At 38.5% G+C, this 7,453-nt stretch overlaps 1 non-coding gene across 1 annotated transcript; it reads left to right on the forward strand.

Moving 5' to 3' along the window:
• Positions 1 to 2,762: 2,762 nt before the first annotated feature.
• LOC116746923 lies at positions 2,763 to 2,869 on the forward strand. Its single transcript, XR_004347924.1, has one exon. It is a non-coding gene; the product is annotated as a U6 spliceosomal RNA (small nuclear RNA).
• Positions 2,870 to 7,453: the final 4,584 nt, after the last annotated feature.

Here is a 7,453-nt window from a genome sequence, read left to right on the forward strand (position 1 = left end):
GAATACAGCTGTGTTTTGAAGTGAACCACTAACTCTAGGGGGAAATATGCAGAAAGGTAAAATTTTCCTTCTCTTCTGTCCCAAATCTTTCCTTCTGAAGTATAGGATGACAACTTTGCAGGTGGAAGAAAAATCTTAGAAGGCCCGGCAGAAAACTAGTTTCTGATGATTGAATGTAGCAGAATCAGTGCACTTTTTGATTTCACACTGTAGAATTATCTAAAACAATCTCTGCAGATATAAGTTTCAACATGGGGAAGGCATGATGTTTTGGCAGACATGTTGGATTTGTGTGTGTGTGTGTGTGTGTGTGTGTGGCACGTGGGCCTCTCACTGTTGTGGCCTCTCCCATTGCGGAGCACAGGCTCCGGACGCGCAGGCTCAGCGGCCATGGCTCATGGGCCTAGGCGCTCCACGGCATGTGGGATCTTCCCGGACCAGGGCACGAACCCGTGTCCCCTGCATCGGCAGGCGGACTCTCAACCACTGCGCCACCAGGGAAGCCTGGATATTTTTTGTTCTTGCCATTCTTTGAGACACTGGGATGATTCCTCCTTGTAGGACCCTTCAAGCACAGCGTATTTTTTTTCCCCTTCCCCATGAAATACAGGCTCAGGAAGACTTCTCAAGAGCAGATTTCCTGTAGCTGTCTCTGTATAAAACAATGTTTGGGATGCTCCGGAATTTAGTCTATCCTGGCAATGTTTGCACATTCATTTGAGCCCACCTGTACTCTGCAGTTAGTCCTGTTCCTTTTCTCAAATCAGTATTGAAACCACCCTTTATATTTTAAGAGTATCAGAAAAAAAACAAAAATAAAAGGGATTTTTTTTTTCCTCAGTTTTAAAGATGCTGGAAGCCACTGAAGTATAATTTGGTGCAAAGTTGTCACTCTATGAATCTTTAAGCAAATTCATGCAGAAAATGTGTAAACACTCATTTAATGAGCCAGATATTTCTGGGGTCTAAACTATTCCTTGGGAATAAAAGAAATCTTTAAGATATTTAGAACTCCTTCTGCATATTCCAAAGCACCTACCTTACTGGCTAGGAATAATAAAAACATCCATGTAAGCTGAATTAATTAATAATGACAAGTTGGGGGAAGAGTTTTTCAAACATATTTATCAGCACCATCAATGGAAACAAGATTTAGAAAATCATCTTTGTACAGGAGACTATGCTCCATAGTACCCAGGGAACTATGTGCCTGCCTTCAAGAAACTTACTATCTAGGTGAAGATAAGGTAAACATCTGAAAAGACAAATAACAAAAAAAAAGGGGGGGGGCTGAACGAGTTACGGACAAAATAAGAAGTACTGTGATATTGTGATTTACATTATAAGAAGTATGTAATTTGGTCTTGGTCCCTACTTCTGGCACAGAGCTCCTAAAACCCTTGGGATTTCCTAAGTGATAAGAATAATAAAGGTTTTTTGTTATGTTAATGAGGTGGCTTTGGGATAGCACCTACCCAAGGGAGCTGGTTGCCAGGAGAACCAACCAGGAATGGAGGGTTGGAACTTTTAATCCCACCACCTGACCTCCAGGGGCTGGAAGTTTGAGTCAATTGCCAATGGCAGGTGATTTAATCAATCATGCCAATGTAATAATAACCTCCATAAAACCCCAAAGGACAGAGTTTGGAGACCTTGCAGGCTAGGGAACCAGAACACTTCCACATGCCCCTGTGCCCCAAATGCACACGAACAGAAGCTCCTTTGTTCAGGACCTTGCCCTATGTATCTCTTCATCTAGCTGTTGCTTCACATCCTTTAATATACTTTATAATGAACCAGTAATCTAGTGAGTAAACTAGTTTCCTGAGTTCTGTGAGCCACTCTACCAAATTAATGGAATCCAAGGAGGGGATGGTGGGAACCTCTGATATATAGCCAGTAGGTCAGAAGCATGACAACCTGGATTCACAATTGGCATCTGAAGCAGAGGGCAGTCTTGTGGAACTGAATCCTTAACCTGTGGAATCTGATGCCGCCTCTTTGTAGATTGTGCCAGAACTGGGTTGAATTGTAGGACATCCAGCTAATGCCAGATAATAGCTTGGTGCTGTGGAGAAAACCCACACACACTGAAACTGGGTGCAGAACTGTAGGTACAGAGAAGTAATTTAAGAAATAAGAGTCCACATTTATTAAATGTGTATTATTGTGCTAGTCCTGTGCAAAGCATTTTGAGAATATATATTGAAAATATATATTCATTGTTTTACATAACAATTTCAGGAGGTGAGTTTTTTTTCAAATGAGGAAACTAAAATTCAGAAAAAGTACATAACTGTCTTGTCCAAGATCCCACCGCTAGTAAGTGACAGAGCAGTGATCCAAACCCCAGTCTTTCCTAACTAAGGCCTGTGCCCTCCACTGGGGGTAACAGACTCACCAACAGGAATGGTAACATCCTTGGCTCCTTCCCCCAGTTATGGAGACTCAGCACATTCCCAGTACCTTGTTCTACTACTGGTTGCTTGGGAGCCTAGTAAAGGTTTCATAGAAGTGAATATTCCAGAAAAATGGAAGTCAAGAAGTTAATTAAATAGATGCAAATTAAAAGTCAGAAGAGCAAATTCCAAACCACGCGTGTAATGTGTGGAATGCAGATCTGTATTCCACTTGGAACAGCCTTTGGGATTCCTATTCAACTTTGAACTATCAGAGTCAGTCCTGGGTAGCTAAGAATTGCACTTGGAAAATAGTGTTACTTTTACGAACTTGGCTTTTATGACATTTTAAAAGATAACTGAGTGCTCGCTTCGGCAGCACATATACTAAAATTGGAACGATACAGAGAAGATTAGCATGGCCCCTGCGCAAGGATGACACGCAAATTCGTGAAGCATTCCATATTTTTGGAGACGCAAGAGGGAAGACATATGGGAACATATGTATATGTATAGCTGATTCACTTTGTTATAAAGCAGAAACTAACACACCATTGTAAAGCAATTATACCCCAATAAAGATGTTTAAAAAAAAAAAAAAGATAACTGAAATATGGAGGAACCTATCAGAAGGTGAATGCAATATAATCCAAAGTGCTACAAATGTAAATTTAGAGGATTTAAATTCATGATTGATTGACAAGGCATGCAATGGTTATTACAGACCATTTGACAAAAGTCCTTTACTTTTGGAATTTATTTTCCACTCAAGAACAACTTTGCCTACATCCATTGTTCTCCCTTGAGTTTTACCTTTTATGCTGTTCAATGGTTTATTTAATTTCAAAGACAATTAGATAAGCCAAAGTAATGATTCTACAGATGTATAAGTGTAACCTGAGATGAATCAATTATGGGCATTTCAGTAAGTACCAAATGGAAAAGGAGCAGCTGGTTGCTTGAACACAGATGGGTTTATTGCTTGGAATAAACTTCACCTTGTTTCTCTCTCTTTTTTTTTTTTAACCAAGAAATTTTGGCCCCTTTGTTACTTTGTGAACAATTAACTAAAGTGAGTAATTCTTGATGTATTTGTTCTTTGATAGCCATCACTAAATGTGATGATTTAAGGTGTTTTTCCTTTCTCAGTGGCATAGGTATGTGGACTGAATCCTTAAATGTGAGGCTTAAAACCTGAGAAAAACATGCTTCATAGCCTCACGAAAAAATATACCTATATGATATGGACTTCAATCTTGTGGGAGGCTTTTCTGCAAATGCAAATGGAAGAAACATTTTTTAATACAATCTCTCCCTTACTCTGTTAGGCTCTTTCCTTTATAGAAACATCAGTTCAGTTTGGCTATGTAAAATAATAGGGAATGCAGTGATGGAGTGTTTTAAGAATGTTTGTATAAATAAGAAAGACAAGATTATTGATTTAAAAATCTTTTTAAAAAAATTACACCACTTCACTGCTCCAAATAGCAATGGATTCGTCATTCTATACAAGAGAAAATTAAAATTCTCTGACATTGCATTAAATACTTTGCATAATCTGACCATGGTCACACCAATTTGCGTTAGTTACTGGGAACCTTGAATGGTATAATGTATACAAAGATTATTTAAGGGAAACCTAACAGTGGAGGTTAAGAGTAGGGACCTAGAGTCCATCAGATCAGGGTTAAAATGTAGCCCAGCATTTGCTAGTTTAGTAACCTCAAACAAATTAATTAAACTGCCTAAGCTTTGTTTTCCTCACTAAACGGGGATAATGATTCTACCTTTTCTATAAGGTCATAAAGAAGATTAAATGAGATAATAAATTTAAGCACTTAGCTGAGTTCTTGGTTTTATGTTCAGTACGTGTCCTACTTTGTTTCTGTGGCTATGTTATTGTTGTTGTTGTTTTTGGAATTTTTATCCTCTGATTCTCATATATTTACCCTTGAAGTTCCATCAACCTAGAGTGCTCTTTCATCATCTCTCTGAGGGCAAGTTCTATAAGTCACCAAAGACTCAGCTCATCTACCATCTGTATCAGTACATTTTGTCAGTCTACTCCAATGAGAAGTTAATTCTCTTTCCTCAAAAGCACTGCAATTCTTATCGTACAGATAGACATCTGTACTGAATTCTTACAGGCTTACTTAGGTATTTATTGATATCTTTTCATGCATTTCTCACCTATATAGTGAGCTCCTTGAAGGCAGGTACTGTAGCTATTTCTACATATCTAATACAATTTCTCACACAGAGCCGCTAGCAATGAATATTTGTTGTTCATCTAAAATTCTTTCAGCATTGGATGAAGTGACCAGAGTTAAATGGCTACATAATCTAATGAGCTGACATTTATTATATGTTACTGTTAATGCTTATTATGTCCCAGGCATTTGTTCTAAACACTTCAATGTTTTATTTCCTTTAATCTTCACACTGATTCTATGTAGTAGGTATTTGTAATTCATTTAGATCTGAAGATACTGAGGCACAGAAGGTTAAAAAAAAAAACTTTTCCTAGTGTGAAATAAAAGAAATTATACATGTTGGTCTCTGCCGCCAGTTCCCGGCACAGACATCCTAAAACTCTTGTAATTTACTAAGTGATAAGAGCACTAAGAGGATATTTTGTTCTAATATTTGGTCTTTGATCACAGTTCCTGACACAGCTCTTAAATCCTTCGGAATTTCCTGGGTGACAGAAGTGTCTTTTGCTCTAATAAGGTGACCTGCTGGGCTCCTAGCTAGCTTTAGGATGGGAGCTAGGTCACCAAGCCGTATTTAGAAGCTTGAAACTTTCAGCCCCAGCGCCCATTCTCCTGCAAGTGGGAAAGGGGTGGAAATTGAGTTAATGATGCATCACGCCTACGTGATGAAGCCTCCATTAAAAACCCCCAAAGTATGGAGTTTGGAATGTTCTGGGTTGTTGAATATGTGGAGGTGCTGGGAGAGTGATGCACCCAGACTTAGCATGGAAGTTCCATGCCCCTCACCCCATACCTTGCCCTATGCATCTCTTTCATCATCTGTATCCTTTCATAAGAAACAGGTAAATGTAAGTATTTCTCCAAGTTCTGTGAGACATTCTAGCAAATTATCAAACCCAAGGAGGGGGTCATGGGAACGCCAATTTATAGCTGGTTGGTCCGAAATATAGGTGACAACCTGGGACTTGCAATTGGCATCTGAAGTGGGCAAGGGGGACAATGTTGTGGGACTTGATCCTTTAACCTGTGGGCTCTTACCCTATCTCCAGGTAGTGTCAGAATAGAGTTAAATTGTAGGACACCCAGCTGGTGTCAGAGAATTGCTTAATGTGTGGAAAATCCATACATCCATGTCAGAATTATAGTGTGTGAAGAAGAAACAGAGGTGTTTTTTCTTTACATGAAGGATATATAGTCAGTACAAGATTGAGGCAGGATTTAAACCCAGACAGACTATGTCTAGACAGAGACCATGCTCTTAACCCCTATTCAATACTTTTTACCTACTAATATATTCAGAGGTTACCCATAATTCATATTATTTACAAGAATAACATTTAAATTCAGTGTTTAAAAGCACTATAAGACCTAATATTATCATCTTCTCAACATCTTTTAAATTGGGCTAGAAACTAGGAAAGAGAGAAATAACTATGGTAGATGTCATTGTCCTATTTGAGGGCTTCTTTTAGGATGTAGGAAATGAGTCCCTATTTCCTGAATCAGAAATCAAGTCTAAACATAACAAGACAGAATATCTCAAAATAGGACTATCTTAGTGAAAACCCTGGCATCCATGATGAAAATAATAATAGATAACATATTTTGAAGTAACAGGCACCATCTTAGGCTGTTAAAGTGGATTTTTCTCTTTAATTAAAATATACTGTGGTTATTACTATTGAGAAAGACAAAAGCAGCCCCAGACAGCGGGGAGCTGGCCTTGACATTCTCCTGGTGAACATAAACTCTTTCACAGAGAACCATCCCGTAGGATCACTCTGTAATGAGGATGGATGAGGACAAAAATATCACCACTCCATAATCAAGCTTGAATCCAGACAAAAACAAGAGCATTTTCCAAACCAAGAAAATGAGCTAACGTCCTCTTAGCCTGGCTAAAATGAGAGGTTGCTGCTCCTTTAACAATTACTGCTTGATCCTCCCTCTATTCCTTCTGTCATGACCAAATCAGAGAACTACCTCTGCTCCCCCAAAGCCTCCAATCCAGAACAAAACTTTGCTTCTTTGAGCCTTTTCCAAAATCACTCAGCAAAAGCCCAAATCCTATCATTTCTTTCTAACACTCTCTTAATGATACGTCCCCTGGTCCCCAGGATGTGTGTTCTTCCTCATTGTAACATGTCAATGAACAAGCTTTGTTCAATTACAGGTTTCCTGATGCTCTGAAGCTGAGAGCATTGACACTATTACATCACTATGTTATTGATGAAGAAACTGTGTCTCAGAGAAAATAAATCACTAACTGTTCGATTCTAGACTTAAACCCAGTTTGTTTCTTTTGCTTTTGTTATTTTTGCTTCTGTTTGGGTATGTTTCTGTTATATAGACTCCAGAGACTTCCCTCCTAGCTGCTCACTGCATTATACAAGTTCCCCAAGGTTACTGTAAATATAGATGAATAATAGGACAGAATAGAACACTAACATCTATTGCGCTCTTATTATGTACTGGCTACTTTACATGTATCTTTTATTTTGATCTCACAAGTATAAACAACAATCCTTCTTTGAAGAAGCTCAATTCAACAATTGAAGAAATCTATTTATAAATGTTAAACAATTTCTCTTAAGTCTCAAGACCAGTGAGTTTAAAATTTTTAACTTAGCTATACCAGATATCTTATTCTCACATGCCTACACCATACTGGAAGAGTCCTTGTCTGGAAAGGAGTTAGGCAAACCTTTTCCTTAAGCATCATCTGGTCTGGCCTCATGCCTTATTTCGAGATAAAGTTCAGCAAAAAACACATGCTCTGAATGCACTCTCTTTATATTTCCAGTTGCTGTTCAGTCTCTCTCACAAGTTTTAGACCTGGGC

Source organism: Phocoena sinus, chromosome 21 (genome assembly GCF_008692025.1).
Source record: "Phocoena sinus isolate mPhoSin1 chromosome 21, mPhoSin1.pri, whole genome shotgun sequence".
Classification (NCBI taxonomy): domain Eukaryota; kingdom Metazoa; phylum Chordata; class Mammalia; order Artiodactyla; family Phocoenidae; genus Phocoena; species Phocoena sinus.